Source organism: Perognathus longimembris, chromosome 5 (assembly GCF_023159225.1).
Source record: "Perognathus longimembris pacificus isolate PPM17 chromosome 5, ASM2315922v1, whole genome shotgun sequence".
Classification (NCBI taxonomy): Eukaryota; Metazoa; Chordata; class Mammalia; order Rodentia; family Heteromyidae; genus Perognathus; species Perognathus longimembris.
In genome coordinates, this window is record NC_063165.1 from 33,446,634 (window position 1) to 33,472,267 (window position 25,634).

The 25,634-nt window shown below is 34.7% G+C and overlaps 1 non-coding gene across 1 annotated transcript; it reads right to left on the bottom strand.

Annotated features, from left to right (window-relative positions):
* Positions 1-11,640: 11,640 nt before the first annotated feature.
* LOC125352141 lies at positions 11,641-11,747 on the bottom strand. The gene has a single exon (XR_007211135.1). It is a non-coding gene; the product is annotated as a U6 spliceosomal RNA (small nuclear RNA).
* Positions 11,748-25,634: the final 13,887 nt, after the last annotated feature.

Consider the following 25,634-nt stretch of genomic DNA (forward strand, 5'->3'; position numbering starts at 1 on the left):
CATAGAGACCTCCATGGTTAATTATGAAGCTTCTTAAAGTCTAGCACTTGGTGTTAGTGAAGACATTAAGTTCCTGAGACAAGCTCATTCCCAGAATAATTGGTTTTTACAGTACTGAGATTGAACACAGGTCCTACTGTACACTACCACTCAACCCACACCCCATTAGGCTTTGATACAGTCTAATGCTACCCTGGCCTTTGCTGGCTTCATACCTTGATCCTCCCACATCAATCTCTGGTGTAGCTTGTATTCCAGATTTACATCACCATGAACAGTCACCCAAAGAAATCTTTTAACTGCAGTATCTGTCAAGTAATTGATCTAGTTTTGAGAAACAAATTTATCTACTTTTTAGACAAATGGCAAGAATTTTTGCTTATTTTTGAAAATTAAGAGTTTGCGCAACTAAATCATAAATTGATTTAACGACATCAATACCACTTTTGGGAACGAGGCAGAAAAACAAAGAACAACAAAAGAATTAATGGCATAGAATTGGTAAGTAATTGTTACTGTGGTTGGAGGGGTTTGTGGGAAATCTCTGACACCTCCCAAGACACCTCTTCCTTCCTAAGAGAAAATACCAATGGCATGCCAGACTGGAGATATAGGAGGTATGGAGTGCCTTTGCACCACAATTTTCCATAAACCCTCTCTTAGTATAATTCTGACAAGTGAAATAAGCTGGGTAATGATAATTTGGCAGAATTGTAGCTAATGCTTTAAACTGTCATTATCTTACTTAAAAGTCATAGAAACAATCAGTAATAGAAAAGGCCAGACTTGTTACACCATGAACCCTTCATTATTGGTATTCCCTCTCATGCTGACAGTTATCAATTACTTCCTCCTATGGGGTGAAAGAGCCAGGGCTATAGAGTGATAGGTAGAAAACTCTGGTAGATTGGTAAGTTGACTTTGATAGCAGGCAAAAATTGTATATTTAAATAATTAGCCTTGTCTAAATGTCACCATAAGGTGTTCTGGAATTTAAAGTCACTTTATATCGATGTAAGAACTTTTAAAATATTAATGTAAGTCAGTAGTAGGCTGGGCTCTGGAATTCAAGTTTTGTTTGAAGCTTTAAGTGTTTAAGAAGTAGATATATGGTCAGGGTAGAAATGCCTTAATCAAAGAGCAAAGGAATTTGATCCTGTGAATGATTGTTGCTGTGGGACCATTGCCTGCAGATTAATCTGTAAACATTTAGCAGCTAGATACCTAATGGGAGGGGGAAAGAGTGGAGGAAATTAGTCAGGTGGAGAGCAAGAAAATTAGTCCCATCTGATTAGAAAAGATAATCATGATGTTTTCATGTGGACCAGCGGCATCACAGTGTTTCATTAATTTCTCTCATTTATGTTTGCATTAGGGTGAGGGTGAGGAGTGCAGAGGCTTGGAGGGATTCCTAGTGGATAGAATATATGAAAAATAAGGTAACTGAAAGACATTTCAGGGTAAGCTATAGCTATTCAAATCTCTTACTAAAGATATCAAGAGCTGGAAATAAACTTGTAATCATTTCTCCCCACAGCTCAATGGTGTTTTCAGAGCTTCCAACTATGTATTACAAAAATATACTCTACCAACATCTCAGAGAAACCAAGAGCTACTTACTGTTATGCTTAAAAATGGATAGTTGTTATCCATATAATATGCCACCAGGAAAAATATTTTTTAATGAAGCTATAAAAAGGTATCTTTAACACAAATAGTGATAGATACTAACAGTTGTATTCAGTATGTTCCTTATTATTCAATTATTTAGGGATTAAAAGATAGTTAAAGTTGAATTTGAGCCAATAAGTAGAATCTGCCTAACTGACTACAGTTTGATACATGGAACAATAACTAAATTGTGACCTAAGTGTGCAACTATCTTTGTAAATATAAAAATAAAAACAGTAGAAATTGTGATTGTGATGGTACTGTTCTATATCTTGTTTTCTGTGATGGTCACATGAATTTAAACATGTTATGAAATTACATGTATGTGCCTACACACATACATACATTTAGAACTAGTAAAATAAGAAAGAGGTCAAAGCTGAGTGCTGGTGACTCACGCCTGTAATCCTAGCTACTCAGGAGGCTGAGATCCAGGGATGGTGGTTCAAAGCTAGCCAGGGCAGGAAAGTCCCAGTGAGACTCTTATCTCCAAATAAACACTCAAAAACTGGAAGTGGTGCAGTGGCTCAAGGGGTAGAGTGCTAGCCTTGAACACAAAGAGGCTTGGGAGCAGTGACCATGCCCCAAGTTCAAGCCCCACAACGGACCAAAAAAAAAAGTCAATAAATTATGATTGTGACTGTGACATTTTTCTGTATTAGATACTACCTATGGAGGAAAGATGTTGCCTTTGGATATTAACTATACAAAGGACTAAATAGGAAGCTTCCTGAATTCTCTCTTACAGCTGAATGAGAACCTACAACTATCTCAAAATTAAATTAAAAACTGAATATTATAAAATATATTGCTCTTTCCTCAATAACTTCCTTGTAAATTGATAATAAATATCATACAGGTTAATATTCTTGACACTTCTTGGAAAAATTGTGGAATAGTACATAAAGAATCTGTACTCTTCCTACAGAGGAAAAAGAAATAAACTTATACTTGTATATTTTTTCCTCATAGATATAATAGAAGAATCCTTAACTGTTGTTATGTTCATGTAGTAGGCTTGGAAATTGACAACATGTGGCTAGTATAAATTGCTTTGAATTAACCAATCTAATTGTTCATTGTTCCTTGGCCTTTTGCTTAAAATCAAGTGAAGATTGTGTGGATAAAGCCAGGAATGGAAATGCTCCTCTGTTATTTCAAGGAACCCACGTAAAAATCTGAGACCATGTCCAAAAGTATTAAGAGCAAAAATGGCTAGGGATTTTGCTCAGAGAGCACCTGACTAGCAAGCAGGAGAACCCCCCAGTTCAGTTTTTTTTTTTTTTTGTCCTACAAAAAATGCAGAGGATAATGGAATTTGCCCAAAGATGGACTCAAATATACGGGGTAACACATTTTCTTTAGTCATTTTATTTTAGAGTCATTTAGTATTTTAGAACAAATTAGAATATATTTTCTAGATAATTAATAAAACATGAATATATTTAAAAGTTAAAATACTTCTTTTATTTGTAAATATGAGGGTTTGAGTTTAGAGCCTAGCTCAGTCCCTGTAGGCTGAGACTTTACCACTTGAGCCAGTTTTTTGGTGAATCTTTGGAAATAAGTGTCTCATAGACTTTTCATGCTCAGGCTGGCTCCTAACTTGGCTAAAATAGTATTTATTTACTTTTCAAAATTGTGTCAAATGACCTTGCTGATTTGGGAAAAATATTAACTAGAGGAACAAACAAGCAACTTCCTTTTCCTGAATTCAGGAAAAAGTTTGGTTGGAGATAAGACCATTCATCCATACAAAATAAGAATCATACCACTGAACATTATCCCCAATCTCATATTTCTCTAATTCTTAAAGATCATTACAAATATGAATCTATTATTTATTTGTTAACTATTTTTGAAGAGGTGATTTATGTTATTAGAACATTCTATCTAGCTGAGAAATACTTGTAACAAGTAAAACTACCAAAAGAGAACTTAGTATAATTTTTTCCAAGTCCTTCCATTTCTCAGACCCAAAGAAACATGGACTCTATGGTCTCCCTCATAGGGAATAATTAGCACAGGTTCAGGCTAGTCACAGCAGAGGATCACAAGAGCCTAATAGCTATGCCCTTATGAATGCATAAGATAATGCTAAGTGAAATGAACTCCATGTTTTGGAAACGACTGTTATATCACTGTTGTAATTACTTTCAACATGCCACGTGAAACCATAGCTTCTATTGTTGATGATCCTCTTGTATCCCCTTCCGTATACCCGCACTATCACTGTATCTTATCTGAGTACATTGGAAACTGTATATACTGGTATTAGGACTAGGAAAGTGAAAGGGAATATAAAAAACCAGAGACAAAGGATAAAAAGACAAACCACTACAAAAGCAGTACCTGCAAAACTATTTGGTGTAAACCAACTGAACAACTCATGGGCGGAGAGGGAAAGGTGGAGGGGGGAGGGGGAATGAGGGAGGAGGTAACAAACAGTACAGGAAATGTACCCAAGGTCTAACATATGAAACTCTAACCTCTCTGTACATCACTTTGACAATAGATGAGGAAAAAAAAAGAGAACTCGCCACTAAACTAGCTGGTTTTAATTCAAATTGAAACACTCTATGTTTAGATTTTCATTAATGCTTACTAGAAATCTTTAAGAAGGCAGTAGAAGGTAAGTTTCTGGAATACATGGAAATTTTCTGTAAATGATAGAATGAGTTAGAATTTAAAAGAAATCAAAACACCATAAATACTACTAGTAAATTATAAAGTGAAAAAGCCATTGAAACTTAAAAAAGAATATTTCATGTTTGAACTCTGTAGAAAAGTCATTAGTGCCAAAGATATTGACCTATATGGGGGGGTGGATAATAGTGCTACTATATTACTTTTTGATTCAAGGAAACTATTTGTACTCATACTAATGGAAACAGTTTACTGGTACACAATTTTCAAAGAGATTAACAGGTAAAATCTTTAAAACAATTGAAGGAACATGGGAGAAAATGTTACTGGGTGCATAAATTTACAATAGTTGGGAGATAGAAGACAAAGGAGAGTCAAGAAGAAATAACATGTACAGAGAAATAACATTAAGGGAGAACTTTTGTAGTTGGTAAAGCAGGAGTTGGAATTCAAAGAAATTGCTTAAAGTTGCATAGGTGATCTCCACCAAGATTAAGCACAGACTTTAGATAAGGGTGTGTTCCATTAAAATACAGAGTTTTGAGGATGATTATCCATCCTGGATGTATTTTGTGCCTTAAAATTAAGCACTGAATGCTTGTGGATTTATATATAGTCATCCCTTTGCTTAACAATGGGGAAAGATTACAAGATATATGTTGTCAGGTGATTTCCTCACTGGGTTAGCACTATAGACAGTACTTCATGAAAGTTGATGGTACACTCAGCAAAGTCTTTGACTCAGTCAAGGGACTTGTCAGGCACAGGATATATAAGGCTGCTACCAGCCTAACAAGGCATCTTGTTTTACAGTACTTTTTCCCTAAGTAGGAGTACAAGATTATACTCTAAAATAATAATAAAAATATACTAAGTATACATAGACCAGTAACATAGCCATTTATTACTACTATTTATTTCTTATTATGACTAAGTAGGTAATTGCATGTGTTATAGTTTTCTGTAACTGGTAATACAAAAGGTTACTTTATACTAGAAACACGACCCACATATAGATAATTCTTGATACTATGATGTTATATTATATTATTACAAGTTCAGTGGGAAGCAGAGAATTTATTGCTCCATTATAATATTATGGAAGCAGCATAACCCTGCTTTTCCTCTAAATATTTGTGGTTATATAGAGCCACACTTTCAAAAATAAAAGCCAAGTCAGATTAAAAAAAAACAACTTCCTTACTTCATATAAGTAATACAAATCCCAAAGCATGACTTGTTATAAGGTTTTAGAAAGCTTAGTCTCAATATATTATAGAATGATTCCTTATGTATTAAAATTATTCTCCAAAGGCTTTTTTATTATACAAAGGAGAGTTTTATGATGTGAATAATTGGTCTCTAAGTTTCAGTAGTTTAATAATCTTAGGAAATCTTAATTTATTGGACTTCTTTTTATATGTGAAAAGAATGGTTCTAAGAATAATGGTAATAACAATGAAATGATCAGAGGGTAATTATAAGATGAAATAAAATAATTTTGAGAGAACACACTGTGAAGTGCAGCACTTTTCTAAAAACTAGAAATTATCTTTCAAATGAAAACAAGGAATTTGGTGAGGGCCTGTGGTTTAAGGTATAGTATTTGAACAAAGGAAAAGTTATTTTGATTCTAAAAGTAGAAAAGTACATTTGAACTGAAAGTTACAGAAACTTTTCCAGCTGGAGATTAGTGTTCTGATATATCTAGCTGGTAAATCTTGACAGTTAAGTTAATTACATAATTGCTTTTACTTTTTCCTATGTTTGAATTTTGATTCAATTGATTTTTCTAGAAACTTAGCTTTTGCATTATTTTCAGAAAATTCTCTAGTTGAGAATGTAAAAATTAATTGCTCATTTTTCTAGTTCTTAGAAATTTTTACAAAAATTTTCATTGTGGTTGTTACTTGTGACAAGACTAATCAACGAGATCTGAAATAAAAATACCTTATTTGTCTGTGGATTCCATCTGGTTTTGTTCCTAGCGGCCTTTGGCTACAAATGTTATTCTTCTTCAATTATTCAAACCATAACAACCCAAGATTACATGTTCTGTACTTCTTTGCCAGAAGGTACTTTGACAGAGATATTGTTCTGTTTATTTTTTTGTGAGTTCTACCCCATAAGGATTTGCCTCACATGATTTCAGAGCAAGAGTTCAGATTCTATGACTTGATCATTTTATTTCTTGCTGGTAGATGCTTGTGAAATTTGAGCTCTGTTTGCAAAGCTTGCTTGTGTTCATGACACACCTTCCACAAGTTTCAAGATCAATTGTAGCTGCTTTTTACTGTTCCCCAGTGATTGGCTGCTTCAGAAGCCAAGACAGTGTTCTGTTTTAATGCTCTTATTCCTGTCTACTGCTAGCAAAGAGCAGAAACTCACTAACAGCATTCACTTCCAAAATGTGCCTGTGTGGCCAAGAGAAGATGACTCTGCTCCAGGAATCACTACAAGGCTTTTGATATCCATGCCTTTTTGGGGTCCATGTCCTGTGATAAAGTCTCCCCTCCATCATTAGTTCAAAGTCCTGTTTGATAATCTACTCCAGAATTAGGTATTCCTTTTGATAGCTGGCAACATGAATAACCTTTCATTTTAGAGGAAAATTCTGTATTCACTCTACTGGTCATAGACTTGACCCATACTTTCAGTAAAATCTTTTCAAATTAACTCAAGATTTGTAAGCTTAGGAATGGGAATATGGCCTCGTGGTAGAATGCTTGCTTTGTATACATGAATCCCTGGGTTCAATTCCTTAGTACCACATATATAGAAAAAGCCAAAAATGGCACTGTGGCTCAAGTGGTAGAGTGACTGGAGTAGAAAGAAGCCAGGGACAGTGCTGACTAGGACTGGCAAAAAAAAATTGTAAGTTTACTAAATTTCAATCATTCAATCTTTTGTATCATCACTTTGCTTTATATTAAAGCTGGACTAGTATATTTTGAAATCTTCCAAAGATTGGGCTAAATAGATTTTTAGCCTGAATATGGTCAATAAATTATAACAATAAAGCACAATTTGTAAAAGTCTGTCAGTAACTAAGAAAGTGTTCTTTTTTATTTTCATTTAGTATTTTATTAATATGTAAAGGTAGATAACAGGCACATTTTAAAGTGTATTTCCATTGAATAGACTAAACAATAATGCTAATAGCAAATGAAGTAAAGCTAGTAGGATATGATTATTTGCTTTTAATTTAATATTAGAAATCACTTGCGGAGCAGTTACTACCAGCTACTTTTCTTTATATATGTATATATATATATATATTATTATCAAACTGAATTACAGAGAGGTTACAGTTTCATACATTAGGCATTGGCTACATTTCTTGTACTGTTTGTTACCTCGTCCCTCATTCCCCCCTCCCCCCTCCCCCTTTCCCTTCCCCTCCTCCCCATGAGTTGTTCAGTTCATTTACACCAAACAGTTTTGCAAGTATTGCTTTTGTAGTTGTTTGTCTTTTTTTTACCCTGTGTCTCTCGATTTTGGTATTCGCTTCCAATTTCCTAGTTCTAATACCAGTATACCTATAGATCTTAACTTCTATATTCCTCAAAATTGTGCTATTCATTAAATCTTTAAAGTTATAATCTAGTAATAATATTCAACATGTGTTAATAGAAACAAACATTACTTTGTAGGTTTTTCTAAATTAAATGTATGTTATAAACAGAATAAGTGATTCTTGTTTGATATACAGATGTCATAAAATGTATAATAATTGTCTTATGGTTACTACCACTTAAAAAAGATAATAGTCTCTTCTGAAAATAAATCTTGCTTTCAAGTACTTTTTGTTCTTTCTTATCAATTGTTATTAAATGATTGCCAAAGACTGCAAAGTATCAGAATGAGAATATTATGTAATATGGATTACTGGACTTAATTTTGTTCTCATATGTTCAAATTCACATTACCTTTAACTCTTGCTCAGAAAATCTATTATTTGTGCCATTCATGTACAAATTGAGCTAAGTAATTATGCAAAGCATTAGCATATGTGTGAACAATGACATTAATTTTGGATAACACTCTGAGATTTAAAAGAAAATAGGAAGAAGCTGATATCCATTTCCATACTACAAAGAATACTCTTTTATCCTACTGAGAGATTATTTCTGCCAGAGAACTTTAGAGTCACATTATGCTACAAGTGCTGATAATATGACAAATCTCCATAATTCGCACTGTCCTTTGCTAACTAAAAAGAGTTGGTCTAGTTCATAGTAGAAGCATAATTGTAGTTTATTTTTGGAGATAGGTAACATTTCTTAGTATGCAGATTTAGTTCTGTACTTTTATTTAGTAAAGACTGTGTCTTAGTAGTTTGTCCACATTTAAGGAACAGAAGGTTTCTGAATATCTGCTTATTTTGGAAAAAGAAATGTCCCCAAAGTGTAAACTATAGAGAGCTGTGAATATTTAGAAGCATCTGCTAAGGGATAAAGAGTTGCATTGCCTCAGCTGTATTTGGTCACATGGCCTTCATTGTCAAGGGTCCTATGACTCAAGCACAGTAAGAAGAGTCATGTGAAGTAGCTCTACAAGTTCCCCTTGATATTCCTTTGTCCTAAAGAATAGATGAACATTGAAAGTCAGACATTCATTAGGCTGAAGTGATAATTTATTGCCTAATATAAGAAGCTTTTGAAAGTCAAATTAAGAAAACACACCAAGACAACACTATTCTGGTCAAATTTTGACATGTTATTTAGTCAAAATAAAATGATGGTAAGTCTTTACTAAAAGTAGGAAATGTAGAAATAAGAAGGATATTGTTTGAAGGAAAGCATGAACAAAAGACTAAATGATTGGCTATAATTGTGATAAGCTCTAAGAGCCATATGTAAGAAGGACTCAAAGACAGAGGCCCAAAGTTATTAAAAAATTAAAGACTCAACCCAGCATAGATAACTTACTTTATGGTAGATACTTGCCGTATCTATTTAAAATAGTCTGGGTGGTGATGTTGGCCTGTAGGAGTGGTGACATGGAGCAGCATCAGAAGGAGTTTATCATGTGAACATGGATGTCCCAGGCCATCATGACCCATGAGAGACTTTAATGAAAGCGTGGGTGGCAGTGTGAATAATAGAACGAATGTTCTGTGGTTTTCCAAAATGTTCTTGGCATAGTTATTTCTGTTGTTTCTGTGATAGATGCTGTAGCATCTCAGATCCTTTGATAGGCTGGTACTCTGTATGCCAATTGCAGTCTGGACTGCTATTGGCTTTCACATAATACGGAATCTGCCCATCTTGCCCAGTACATATAGAATGCATGTGTGCATGTGTGCATACACAGTATTCTTAGCTTTCAAAAATTGGTCCTCTGAGTGACCAAAGTCAATGGCCACTGAAATGGGTGTAACCAATTCCTCAGGAAAGGACTAGAGATACTTATGGAGAAGGCCAGAATTAGAATTCACTAAGAAGGACCCATGTTCTTCAGAGTATAGAACACTAGCTCTCATAGTCAGGAGATTCTCTAGGGGGCGAGAAGGTGATGAATAGAGGGGTGGGAACATAATTGGTGTGGCATTATGCAGAATGAAACGAAGGTTGTTTGGGACCATAACACAGAACGTTTCCATCCTCAGAAATCAGAATAATGCCTTTGTTAGTCCATTTGTGAAGATAGATTGTTGTGACTCCTCTGAGTAGCATTCTCTGATGTTTCTTTTTTAATTTTTAAAAATTTTTCCTTTTTAAATTACCTTCCTCCAAAACAAAACCACAAAGAACTAATAGCCCACTCATCAAGTAGGCTAAAGACCTACAAAGAGACTTCTCTGATGAGGAAATGAGAATGGCCAAGAGACATATGAAAAAGTGCTCTACATCACTGGCCATAAAGGAAATGCAAATCAAAACAACATTGAGATTACATCTCACCCCAGTAAGAATGTCATATATCAAGAAAACTAACAATAACAGTTGTTGGAGGGGATGTGGACAAAAGGGAACCCTACTTCATTGTTGGTGGGAATGTAAACTGGTTCAGCCACTTTGGCAAGCAGTATGGAGAGTCCTCAGAAGGCTAAATGTAGAACTCCCCTCTGACCAAGCAACCCTACTTTTGGGTATTTATCCAAAAAACCACAAACAAAATCACAATAAAGCCACCAGCACAACAATGTTCATTGCAGCGCAATTTGTCATAGCTAGAATCTGGAACCAACTGAGATGCCCCTCAGTAGACGAATGGATCAGGAAAATGTGGTACATATACACAATGGAATTTTATGCCTCTATCAGAAAGAATGACATTGCCCCATTTGTAAGGAAATGGAAGGACTTGGAAAAAGTTATACTAAGTGAAGTGAGCCAGACCCGAAGAAACATGGACTCTATGGTCTCCCTTATTGGGAATAATTAGCATAGGTTTAGGCTAGTCACAGCAGAGGATCACAAGAACCCAATAGCTATACCCTTATGATCATATAAGATGATGCTAAGTGAAATGAACTCCATTTTATGGAAATGATTGTTATATCACAGTTGTAACTACTTTCAACATCCCATGTGTATCTGTAGTTTCTACTATTGATGATGTTCGTGTATCACCTTCTTGTGATTGTATCTACACTATCTCTGTAATCTTATCTGAGTGTATAGGAAACAGTGTGTACTGGTATTAGAATTAGGAAATTCAAAGGGAATACCAAAATTGAGAGACAAAGGGTAAATTAAGAGAAACAACAACAAAAGCAATACTTGCAAAACTGTTTGGTGTAAGTGAACTGAACACCGCAGGGGGGGAAAATGGGAGGGGGGAGGGGGGTATGAGGGACAAGGTAACAAATAGTACAAGAAATGTATCCAATGCCTAACGTATGAAACTGTAACCTCCTTGTACATCAGTTTTATAATAAAAACTTTAAAAAATTTTCCTTTTTAATTTTTTTGGGTTTTTTAAATTTTATTTTTATTTTTCTTATTTATTCTCAACGTGATGTCCAGAGGGTACAGTTTCATACATAAGGTAGTGAGTACATTTCTTATCAAAGTTGTTACCTTCTCCCTCATTTTTCTCCCTCCTTCCTCCCTCCCCACTCACCCCATTAGTTGTACAGTTGGATTACAGCATATTGTCTTGTAAGTATTGCTATTGCATTTGTTCACTTTTTACCTGTTGTCTCTCCATTTTGATGTTTTCCTTCCCTTCCCTAGTTCTAATAAGCATATAATACAATGCCCAGGGTATAGAAATCAATTACAGTGATATCAGGAGTAAAACCATGGGGAAGAAAAACAAAAGAAAACGAGATACCTTCACATGTTACATTAAAAATAACAACGACAATGTCAAACCACTGATTTTATAATCACGAATCTGTGTGTCATCCTTATGCAGGGGCCATGCTCATCTTCTCTGTATCGTTCCAATTTTAGTACATGTGTTGCTGAAGCGAGCACTAGTTTTTCGTTTTTTGATGATTCTGTCTTCTTTACCTTATGTGTAGTGTACTCACGTGTAATATCTTCAGTATGGTGGAGGAGGATACAGAATCTTGTAGCAGGTTTATCTGTGGGGCTGGCACTGATATGCCAGATCTCATCCACTTGATGGAGAAGAACATTTTTTGTTTATAATGTTATTTTCATCATCGAAATCTATGATGTGAATCTGATTATCATATTTAAGAGACTGTTTTCCAATCAAAAATCGAATGGCATCTGCTTCTGCAGTTTGAGGTGTTAGAGCAGGTGCCTGGAACTCCAGCCCATAGATCTCTGGAGCGTCGTCTTCCATGATGCGGGAAGCAGCCTGTCCCTCCGCTAGTGCGACCAAGCGCTGACTAATTTACCACGGGGTCCCGCCTAGCAAGAGTGTTTCCAGTTCCATTCATTCGGTGCCAGGACGACCAGCTCCTGGGTGGCTCTCTGATGTTTCTTATTTCCTCAAGGTAATGAGAGGTGGCAGTAAAAGTGGGAAGTGACTTTGAGTGGGGAGATGCCATACAAGTAAAATAGTCACCCTGTTGTTTTCATACCAAGTGTGTTCTCGATTTAGGACTTAAGCTTCTCACTAAATCGGAGGATTCCATCTATCTTCGCTGTGGTTATTTTCTGTGTTAGTGATCCAAGAATTCTGTTTTTAACAGGCTTGAACTGCTTTCTATGGCTAACATTTGTGCAAATAAGGGAAAATCTTTTCTAAGAGCGCTACTAAGGACATATGGGAATTAAAATAATGTTTGAAGGTGGCCACAGGGGTGGGGGTAGGAGTGAATCGAAGTTTTTCATGTGCCTTGTTAAAACAAAACACCACAATTTGAAAAAGAACAAACCTTTAAAATCAATTGTCTGAGGCCTCACCCCAGGAAGTTTAATCTCCCTACAGATTAAGCATGTCTTTTCATTTCCTTAGAAAGAGATCTGCTTGTAAAAGTATTTTATGTACAGTTGCAAGTGCTACTCATGTGGTGTCACAGGAAAGATGCCACTTGCTTTGGGAGAGGACTCCAAATCCTTCCTCTTTGCTCCCTGTCAGGGCACATCCTCAACACCTGGTCCATTAGTGCTTGAAATGTTCAAATACGTGTGCATCATGAATGTTTCTAAAAATTGACAAATAATATAGCTCACCATTCTGTTATTCATATTTTCACCTGTAGTTAAACATCCTTGACCCAGGCTCTTGTACAAATCAGTCTAAACACTAAGAAATTTGTGTTGCTATTTCTAAACCAGAAAAAAAGGCCCCACAATCACTGTGAGAAAATAAAATGTACTAATTTTTTTTACAATTGTCTGGAGAGTCAACTATATTTGACTTGTGCTAAAGTTTTCTCAAAGGTAGTCTATGAAGCCTTTTGGCTCTTATGCATCTAATGTCAATTTCTAGTAAGTCTAGTTAATGAACTCCTGCTTGCAAATTGAGCCTTAGAGGTGAAATATCTGTCTTCTTTATAATCTTCCTTCTTTTTGTCCACCACAGTCACCACATGTTGCTTGGTTATCAGGGCTCAGATGTAGAAGTGTGACTCAAGTGGCAGGGTACAAGCTGTCAGTTAAATAGCCAAGGCAAGAGTTGTGATGCTCCAAGTTCAAGCTTTAGTACAAGACATCTGACTAGTGATATGAAACATAGTTGATGAAAAAGCAAGGATTAATTTTCTGTTCTTATGGCCCTGTCTTTGAATTTTAAATCCCATAGGGTTGCTTTTCAGCTTTCAGTCTTTTCTTCAGTTTAGCATTATTTTTTCATAGTCACTAGACATACTTACTGTGTCAGTAATCTCCCAGATACTCTATGTGTAAATTGTGCAATTTACTTAATTTGTACTTCAGTTGCCTATAAAGTGAAATAAAAAGCAGATATCATAAGTTTGATTTGCAAATGTAATGATTGTGAAAGGCTTAAAATAGTGAGCTAAACATAATAACTCTTTTTCATCATTATGAACTTAATCCCAGCAAAATTTTCATATGCGACGATTTGAGACACAGAAAAGAATGTAGAAGCAATACTTTTTCCTAATTCTAAAGAACAGATAGACAAACAAGGTGATTTCAATGTCTATGTCAATTGCCTTAGAGAAGACCTGTAGGACATTATATAGGGATGCCTGAGAAAGTAACTAACTGCAGATGGAGAGACCAAGGAAAGATTCTGCAAAGCTGCATTGTTCTGGGAAAAGAAGAATCAATTCAAAAGGAGGGTTTCCATTTACAGGGCCTATCCAAAGCAATATTCACAACAATATTTCCTTCTCTATCTGTAATCCAACATGTTATGAACGTCTAATGCTTCATTAAGCATTGCAGTTTCTTCATCTACTTCTTATATCTCATGGAATGGAGGCATTTGGTTACCCGATCTTTTAGGAATTGAGAAATTATAATGATTTTTATTTAAAAAATCACTGAAAGTTCATTTAAAAACAGCTCCTTTTGGAAGAGAATAAATAATCCCTTTACAGGTAACTATAAATTAGAAGCAAAAGCAAATCCAAGAAAGAAAGTGAATCTACACATTACAGACTCTGGCTTTTATTGGCCATTTATTAGGGTTTTATTTAAAAGGAAATTGTTTAAATAGCTGAGATTGGAACTGTTGAGTAAGAAGGGTATAGAAAAGGCATAGCTAATTTTTGTACATATGGAAATAGCATAATAGTTTGATTAAGATGTGGATTAAGTGGTAAATATAAAACCTTTCTATTTTGGGGTCCAACCAAGTACTTAAGTTGGTATTTTCATTTTGAATGAACAAATGCAAACCCAGGAAATCCTACTTGATAATAAGTAGCATTGGGATGCTGCAAGCATTGTATATGAGAATCCATTTTCATAACGTCACATTTTTAGTAATTTTAATAGATTTAGCTATGTAAAATAAAGTGCACTGCAGGTATGTTACTTTTGATTTGAATTAAATATTAATGATTTTAGTCATGGCATGGATTCAGACTGGGTACCTGTCAACATAGAATGGATAAGGAAGAAAAAACATACAACACATATGTATATATAAATATAACACGTCTATATGACATGAATATTATATAGAGAATTGAATATTATTCAGACAAAAAGAAGACTAAAATCCTTGTCAGTAAATAGTATAGAATATATATATATATATATATATATATATATAGTATACATTGAGGATATCACAAAAAGCAAGCATTAAACATGATCACAAGCTCAAGTCCAGTTAAGAAGACATTGCTGGGGAGGAAGAAATGTATGGTTTTGCCACAGACTGTGGGCCACTATGTATATTGATAAGCTCTTTCTCTGTGCCCATGGAAATATGTCTTAGAACTTTCTGTCAATGTTTAGACAATTCAATTTATTGCTTAATATACCCGCCAACTGTTTATGTATCACCTTTTCCTCTCTAGAGGAAGATTTTAGCCACAAATATGTGAAATGAAAACATCATACCCATGTTTTTGCTACCCATTTTCTTTCATCCCAGTCTCTTGACTTTTAAATAGAATTCATTCTGAATGTTTTAATTCTTGAATTTGAACATCTATTTATTTCTAGGAGCAATGTAGTCAGTAATGATTGAATTTTCAAGCTACTTCAAAACGCCTGTTTGTAGATTAGTACATAAAACCTCTTAAAATGACAACATAGACAAATTAATAGGCAGGATTAGAAACCACAGGAGACAGGGGAAAAAGAAGTAGGTTTGATGAAAAAAATCCATATGTCCAGGTACAAGAAGATCCTTCTGTAAAATATAAAAACGGGGTAGGTGCAGGTGTGGTATCTGTTATGACTTCTATTGTATACACTTTATTTTGCTTCCTCTGATGTGATCTCAAAACTGCCTAAAATGCCTCCCAGTTTTAGACCATTCTCGGAGAATCTCACAGTTCAAAGCACTTACTTCCTTTTGCATATTAACGATTGAAGAACTTCAGTAGTGAAGATGGGTGTAATATATGCATATATAATATATACTATATTCTATACATTATATGTGGATATTTACAAATATCACTCTGCAGTTCATTTTTCACATTATGAAACACTATGTGAAAACAGAGGTATGCTGGTATTAGGGTGCATGCCTGTAATACCATTAATTAGGAGATAGAGGTATTGGGATCATGAGCTGGAGCCTATGAAAACACTAAATGAAGATCATTAAGAAGAACTAAAGATGACTGACCATAAAACCTAGAGTCTATAGCAAACACTTTTCAGATGCCAACTTGTGGTGCATATGCATATATCTATATCTATATCTATATATCTATCTATCTATATTCCTCTGCCAATTAAAACAAATTTTTTAAAAAGTTGAAGCAAAGATGTTGATCTTTGTAAATTCCTTCATGTTCGAATCCCAATTTTCTTTTTCAATCCATTATGCTTTCCATGTTTTACACCTTTTAAAGAACTTTGGTCCAAAGGTCAGGTATTGGTGGTGAGGCATACATTCTACAAACTGGGAAGGGTAGTTATAAATCTCTGGCAGAAAAGACATTCTCTGGTGGTTTGTGTGTAGGAGCTTATACCACATCTTCATTTTACTAGATATCATTAACGTCTCATCTACATTGGCAAGAAAATACATCATGTTGTTTTGTAGAACAATAGTCCCCCAGATGATTCTATGTTTCCCATCTTTTATGAGATTGTGTTTGTTAATATATCTGAAAGAATTTTAAGTTTTCCAGTATGTGGTTTCACCTGTCTCTGGTGATACAGACCATCCATGCAGTTTGGTTCACCAGAATAGTAATAACCATTTTCTTTCATGATACTTTTTGACATCTTGCTTCAGGCAAAATTGGGACCATTACTATTTGCCATAAGATCAGGGGAAGACCATATACTTCTTTGCAGAACACTGGGAAGAAAAAGATTTCCCTTGATAACTGAAATTTTATACAAATTCCCTTGTTCTCTCTGTTGGTTGGGAAAGACTCAAAAGGAAAGAAACACTTTTACAAGGCAATTATTTCATCTCATCTCCTGAAATTTGCCCTTGTTGAGCTCCTCTGCAGCAGGAGAATCATTGCTCATCTCTGACTAGTACTTGCTTAAAGTTCCCCGTGCCTGAAGGCCGTATCTCATTTGAATGTTGTTATTTCTTGCTGACTATAAAATTTTGGTATTCTAGAATAGCTGAAACTATTCAAGAAAGAAATTTTGTGAGTATTTTTGCAGTATGCTTTGGTAATTAAAATAGCCACACATATTGTAGCTACAAAACACTTCCACATATTAAAGTACAACATTTTAGCTTTCATATGTAATTTCTGTATTGACTACTGGGAAGAAAGATACACAATTTATTCTCATATTTGAGAGAGTATTCATTAAGATTTAGATGTTTAAAATATATTATTCAGTAATGCTCTTTTTTATTCTAAATTTTAATTGTTGTACTTGGTTTAAAACTGGTAGTACTTCACATTAGTGGGTCTTATATGTGTAAAGCAACCCTTTCCAAACACCACATTAAGATAAAACTAAGCCACTGATAAATAAACAATATAAAAATAAAATTTAAAAGCTCTTATAAGAAGGAAGTAGTATTTCTACTGAATAGCCTATCACAGTATTAAATGTTCAAAAAGAAGAAATGCCATTCTAAGAACAGCAAAGAAATGCTTATAAATTATGTTTTCTCAACATTATAAGCTTTTGTCAAAAGGAGAGGCTATAAATTCTTTCTGTCTTTAGTTTAAAAATAATGAGAATTACTGGTTACTTATTTGAATTAGTGCTCAATATGGATGATGTATTTGGTCTTAGATTATGATGCTATCTACCTAGGCCTAGTAAAAACAGTCAATCTTTTCTGGCCATTCAATTTTGCTCATGTAATAATATTACCCATAACAGTCCTCTCAAAATAAAACAAATTGACTGGAAGAATAGAATTCATTAAATAAAAATATTTGCTACCACAATGTCTTATTCTGTTTGTGGGAATATTAGTTTCAATGTTATTAGCTGTTTTTCTTTTTTGTCATGCACTTAATAGTCAGACATTTTTTTTACCTTTTGACTTACATCCCCAACTTTAGTTTCTGCTTTAGTTATTTTTGAATGTGCCCCATTTTTTCTTGAGGCTAGTCTTAGACCTGGATCCACGATCATATACCCAGATTATTGATTGAGATGGAGGTTTCTTTAACTTTTTGCTCGGGCTGTCCTTGAACGATAATCTTCTAATCTCTACCTCCTGAGTAACTGGAATTACAGTTTTGAGCAACCACACCCAGCCAGTGTCAGAGTTATTTAACACCATTACAAGAAACTATTTTATGAACGGTATGGGCTATGGGGTATGTGGGCATATGTTATACAATATTTTGACCAAAAATATTAGAATCTGCCTCCTGTTGCAGCAATGTGACTACTCACCAGTTAGTAACTTTTTATGCTATGGTTTGTGTTCAACAATTATTGAAAAGTTTTGCAGTCTCAGTTATAACCAGAAATAATCCAATGATTTTTCATAGATAATTACAACCTAGGAGTGGCACTGCAGGATCATATATTAGTTCCATGTTTAAATTATGAGGAACCTCCACACTGCTTTCCAGAGTGTCTGGGTAATTTTAGATTCCTACCAACAGTATATTAAGACTCTCTTTTGAGAGATTCTCTCTCATCCATGTCAGCCTCTGTTATTGTTTGTTTTCTTGATTATGGTCATTCTAACTAAGGTGAGATGGAATCTCAATGATGTTTTGATTTGCATTCATTTATTGATTTATTTCATTTATTTATTTTTATTTCTTTAAGAAGACTCTCATAAGCTTATTTGCCGATTTATTAGTTAGGTTGTTAGTTCTTTGAGGGTTTAATTTTCAGGATACAATAAGCCACCCATACTATCATGTATATTGCAGCCTGACTCACGATAGCCAATGTATGAAATCAGCCCAGATGCCATTCTTTTATCAGTGCAGGCTAGAGTTCACTTACAAACTTCTAAGTAAATACACTGTGTGGTATGCAAGTGTATGCAAATGTATTAACTGCAACATGGTAGATTAAAGGGAGATCTCAAGTAGTGTAATTCTTTAGAAATCAAAGTTCAGCAAAATAAAAAAAAACTGGGAAAGAAAAAAATTAACTTTAGTCTTCATTGTCAGCTCACGGGCTCAAATACATATTTGCTCAAGACTAACAACAAACAAATGAGGAAACAAATACTTTCTGCTCCCTTTTCTTCCTTTAGAGTACAAACTCTGTTGAACTTTAGTTGGTTGTTGTCAAGTTCCATTTATTCTTTCATAGTAATTTCCCAAAACCTACAGGTCCAAAATTTCACAATCTACATATAGCTATTCCCTTAAATAATTTTCTTAGCCCTTTAAAAACAATTTTTTTGCTCTATTATGAAAATATGCCTATTTCCAAGAAGAAAATATAAAAGGGATCCAAATAGGAAAAGATAAAAAACTTTCTCTCTTTGCATATGATATGATCTTATACCTAAAATACTCCATTGATTCTACTCCCAAGCTACTAGAGCTGATCCAAAACTTTGGCAAAGTTGCAGGATATAAAATAAACCCTCAAAAATCAATGGCATTTCTATGTGCCAATGACACAAACGCCGAGGCTGAAATCAGGAAAGCAACTCCTTTTGCAATAGCCTCAAAAAACATAAAATACCTAGGAATAACCTTAACCAAAGAAGTGAAAGACCTCTATGATGAGAACTTTAAAAACAGGAAAAACGAAATTAAGGCAGAACTAAGGAAATGGATAAACCTCCCATGATCCTGGATTGGGAAGATTAATATAATCAAAATGGCAATATTGCCAAAGGCTATCTACAAATTCAATGCAATACCCATTAATATCCCAACACAATTCTTTAATGAAATAGAGGAAGCAATCCAGAAATTCATATGGAAAAATAAAAGACCCAGAATAGCAAAAACAATCTTAAGCAGAAAGAACAGTGCTGGAGGAATTACAATACCCAACTCCAAGCTGTATTATAAAGCTATAGTAATAAAAACAGCTTGGTATTGGCACTGGAACAGGCCTGAAGACCAATGGAACAGAATTGAAGAACCAGAAATGAACCTACAGAACTATGCCTACTAAATCTTTGATAAAGGAGCTAAATAAATAGTCTGGAAGACAGATAGCCTTTTTAACAAATGGTGCTGGCAAAACTGGTTCATCACATGCAACAAACTAAAACTAGATCCTTATATATCACCCTGCACCAAAATCAATTCCAAATGGATCAAAGACCTCGAAATTAAAACAGATACCCTGAAAACACTAAAGGAAGGAGTAGGAGAAACACTTGGGCTCCTTGGCACAGGATGAAACTTCCTTAACAAAAACCCAGAAATGCGACCAATCAAAGAAAGGATGGACAAATGGAGCTGCATCAAACTGCAGAGCTTCTGCAGGGCAAAGGACATAGCTCGCAAGATAAACAGAAAGCCCACAGACTGGGAGAAGATCTTTACCGGCCATACAATGGAAAAAGGCCTCATATCTAAAATATATGCAGAAGTAAAAAAAAGAAATTCCTCCAAAACAAAACCACAAAGAACCAACAGCCCCCTCAACAAGTGGGCTAAAGACTTAAAAAGAGACTTCTCTGATGAGGAAATGTGAATGGCCAAGAGACATATGAAAAAGTGCTCTATGTCACTGGCCATAAAAGAAATGCAAATAAAACAACATTGAGATTCCTTCTCACCCCAGTAAGAATGTCCTATATCAAGAAAACTAACAATAACAAATGTTGGAGGGGATGTGGCCAAAAGGGAACCCTACTTCATTGTTGGTGGGAATGTAAACTGGTTCAGCCACTCTGGGAAGTGGTATGGAGATTCCTCAGAAGGCTAAACATTGAACTCTCCTATGACCCAGCAAGCCCCACTTTTGGGCATCTACCCAAAAGACCACAAACAAGAATGCACTAAAGCCACCAGCACAACAATGTTCATTGCAGCACAGTTTGTCATAGCTAAAATCTGGAACCAACCCAGATGCCCCTCAGTAGACAAATGGATCAGGAAAATGTGGTACATATACACAATGTAATTTTATGCCTCTATCAGAAAGAATGACATTGCCCCATTCGTAAGGAAATGGAAGGACTTGGAAATAATTATACTAAGTGAAGTGAGCCAGACCCAAAGAAACATGGACTGTATGGTCTCCCTCATAGGGAATAATTAGCACAGGTTCAGGCTAGTCACAGCAGAGAATCACAAGAGCCCTATAGCTATACCCTTATAAACACATAAGATGATGCTAAGTGAAATGAACTCCATGTTATGGAAATGACTGTTATATCACTGTTGTAATTATTTTCAACATGCGATGTGAAACCGTAGCTTCTATTGTTGATGATCCTCTTGTATCCCCTTTCTGTGGTTGTACGTGCACTATCTCTGTATCTCATCTGAATACTTTGGAAACTGTGTATACTGGTATTAGAACTAGTAAATTGAAAGGGAATACCAAAATTGAGAGACACAGGGTAAAAAAGACAAATGATTAGAAAAGCAATACTTGCAAAACTGTTTAGTGTAATTCTACTGAACAACTCATGGGGGGAAAGGGAAAGGGGGATGGGGAGGGGAGAATGAGGGAGGAGGTAACAAACAGTACAAGAAATGTATCCAATGCCTAACGTATGAAACTATAACTGCTCTGTATATCAGTTTGACAATAAGAAAATAAATTAATAAAAAAGGGAAAAACCCCAAAAATAACAAAAAAAGAAAATATGCCTATTTCTCAATCCAAGGTAAATTCAAAGCAGAGGAGAGTATGAGACAGGGACTGAGACTTTTTTTTTAATTCCATGTGTGGACACATGATGTTGTCAAAAACTTCCAGATTTTTTATGTTTGGTGTGAAGATAACTTAGAAGGCAGTCTGATATTTTTCTAGTTCTTCTATTAAACACATCAGGAAAGAAAGGACCCAGTGGCAACATTATAAATAATAATTTTGTCTCAATTTGATTATAGTTTTCTAAGATTTATTTAAAAAAATTTTAGTGTTAATAGGGAACATTTTCATCTAACTTCAGTATATATATGTACATATATATATATATATATATACAAGCACATATGTCATATCATTCCCCAAACAGAATTTTCTATCTAAAATGTTGTCTTTACTGATAATAGTATTTTCTTCTTCTATTATTTAGATGTAGAAAAATAACGTTCCCCTCACTTATGATTTCTCAATTTAAATGTGCAAGGGAAGAAATGTCTACTTATAAATCTTTCCAGTAGGATTTTCTACTTGCAAATGGAATTGTTTAAAAAATTGCTAATGTGATACATAGGTAGAACACTAGTTCTTGACAAGTATGGTTCCTTCTGTACTGAGCTGAGGGGACTTTAAGAACCCTGTTGATAGAGTTCATGGAATGAAATGAGTTAAAGACATTTGTAAGAATGGTGAATGGTTTAATGTTGAGTTTGTGAAGACATATAATTAACTGGTCTATAGGTTTCAGTCACTGTTGAAGCCCTGGTGGAAAATTGCATTATCTTAAGAAGCATTTCACTGTCAAAGGGACAAAGGCTTAAAATAAGAGGAGCAAACTGTATCACAATTTCACTCTTGAGAACGGAGAGAAATTTGAGATTATGGGAACGGATGCTGAACATTTACTCCGTGGTATCATTGTGTTGATTCAAAGGTCTTGTGTGTTAGCAAATTAATTACAAGGTGAAAATTTGCATTTGCTACTTGAAAATTCAGCTTTTGGGAATATGTTTCAGTCCTTTCACAAGTACTGAGTAAAAACTCCTAGTACCATATGCCAGGTTCCAAAGGTTAGAAAGAACTATGACATTAAAATTTATAATATACATTCTGAAAAGTGGGAATTCTAATGTGTTTTGTTCCTATTCCTTATAACTAAATTGATAAATAGAGAAATAACTACTAGTATTTTTAGTTTTACAGTGTGAGGCAGTATACTAATTTTAAAATAACATCTCATTTAATCCTGGAAATGTCTCTTAATCAGGAAAGCATTATTATTATTATCTCTATTTAACTAATGAAGAAACAGAAGGTAAACCACACAAGTTATTGTTATAAGATTAAACACACAGCATTATTTAGAATTTAATATTTCTATGAATCAAAATTCAATCACAATTTCAATCACAAATTGAGCCCATTTTTTTCGAGAATAATTCCGGATAAAATCACCAAAACTGATATAACTCTCTACATTGAAAAAGGAAAGAAAAGCCGATTTCAATTATATACTTGGCTTCTATGATTACACAGCAAATGTAAACAAGTAATTTTTATTTTTTCACATTTATATGTCTGAACTAGAAAAATTTATCCATATTTATTGAATACCTGGAATATAGCAGATATCTTCCTCGATCCTGAAAATAGTGATTCCTAACCCTAATGATTCACCCTCTACCAAAAAGTAGAATTATAACAACAAATATAAAATACAAATCAAGGTAAGGACTATGAAGGGCCCAAAGTGTATTCGTAATAGAGAATAACACACGGGAAAAACCAATTTGGGAAATATGATCAGAGAAACAATTCCCTAAGAATGCATTTTGATGACCTTGGACAATAAGAAGAGGACCTTGGAGTGAAAAGAATTTCTGAAAACTCTGGTTGTATTTGAGGTATTGGAAAAGTCCAAAGAAGAGCACAGAAATTGGAGTTTATTTAGCAGATAAAGGCATTTTGAAAATACTGGTTTGAAGCTGTAGCTAAGCTTTTCCATTTATACCAGAGGATTTTAGGATCAATGGCTTAATGCATTTGGTTGTTAAAGGTGGTGTCATTTCATAGGTCCACATTTCTATATGTTCAAAGATGATCTCTATAGGCCACAAATCAGAGTTTGGGAATAGAGGTTCTTTAACTCCTTACTCTACTACTAAGAGGTAAAGTTTATTTACCTTTTAAATACATTTGAGTAGTTGGTTCCTGAATTAGCTCTATCCAAGCTAAAGATTTAAAGACTTTTCCAAAGCACATGAGTGGATAATCTGTATTCAGGAACACTTCAGAGTTCCAGTGGCTAGCAGATTTGTTTATTGTAGCATTATGAATAGTTTAAAATTCTCAGAAGTATTTTTTTACTACTTCAAGTTTTGTTCTGAATTTGTAACTCTTATGCCCTTTGTAAGATCAGAAATAATAATATCAAAAATGGTATCTTAGACAAACAGGAAAAAGAACTGGAATCTGATCTTGACTTGCTGAGCTATATGGAACAAATTATTTAGTTTGTTTTAGCTCAGTTTTCTAGTCCATTAAATAAATGGTTTACGTGCAGAATCTCTTTGGAGTATCTACATTAATTATTTCACTAAACTTTGGGCAACTACCTCTCAAAGCACCAGCTTTCAAAATACTGTGTGTAAAACAAGTAATTACAAACTACTGCCTGCCCTTTAGGATTTTGAGAGTTAGTTGGGATAATCTATAGAGAGTGCATGAAACACAGGATTTACCTGTGCAGGATTTACCTGTGCAGGGCACAGGGAGCCTAAATACTATGAAATAAGGGCTATGGGAAGGCCGGTTGTATAATCCTCACCTTAGCAGTTGCCTGATTGCTAAGTATGATTGTGTAGTTGACCTTTAAGGTCTCTCCTTTCATTATTTATTATGAGTAATGTTTACAGTCTGTTTTTTTAACTCTAGAGGATGGGTGAAATTTATTTTCAAATGCAGTGGTTGTCTTACACTTCCAAATGTCTCCCAAATAGTCTTAGTTTTAACATAAAAAATTGTGTTGAGGTTATTTGGTATTAGGCTTTTTAACTAATTGATTACAAAAATACCCAATAGTAAATATTTGTAAGAGTTATATGTTTTCAGTCAATGTATATATTGAAATCCAAATTATTTCTTCATATTTGGAAGTATTGGATTGGATAGATTTCTATATAGAAACTGGAATAGCCTTTATTCCCTTTAACTAGTGAATTAATTAATTGCTTTGTGAAGGTTTGAACCAAGACCATTGAGCATTCTGGGTAGATAAGCACTCTATCCCTGAGCTGTGTCCCTAGCCTCTGAAACAGTCTTTATGCCACACATGGCTTACGAAGTTGTGGGGACTGGTGTGCAAAAATGTGTGGGGCAGGGTGGTAGGCTAGAAACTCCTGAGCAAAAGGTGAGACTATAGTCCTGAAGCAGAATTTCTTCTTCTTGAGGAAGCTGCAACTTTGCTCTTAAGGCTCTCATCTGATTGCATAAGAACCACCCATCCCATGGAATGGTCTCCTGCCATTAAAATCAACCAATGGCAGATAATTACCACGTGTACAAAAGACTATCATAATAACACCTAGATTTTTGTTTGCTTCAATAACCAAACATGATACTTTAGCCAGGACAGGAAACCATCACATGTACACACCTCTAAACAATGTCTTGCTCTATTCATACCATATACATTCTTGGCATGTGTATGGGTTGAAAGATTTATCAGGTTTTCCAAGGGGCACAGACCACAGTTTGGACACCATAGACCCAGATCAATCAAAATTGCATTCTTTAGAATGAAATTATTAGACAAGTTTTTAGTTGCTTTTTCCAGAGATAATCTGATTTACCAAAGTTACTGAGTATGCTTGGCTCACACCATGGACTGCCAGCAAAACAGGTAAGCTCTGGAAACTATGCATTGTGATTTGTGTTTCCTGTTTTGTTGTGACATATTTTTCCTAAAAATCCAGCTGGCAAGATGTGACTGTTCTAACTGCCCAGCAACGATATTACAGAGAGGATTATGAATTATTACTAAGTCATATTGATTTTTAAATGCTGGTTGATATTTAAAAGGAAACAGAAATGTCAAAT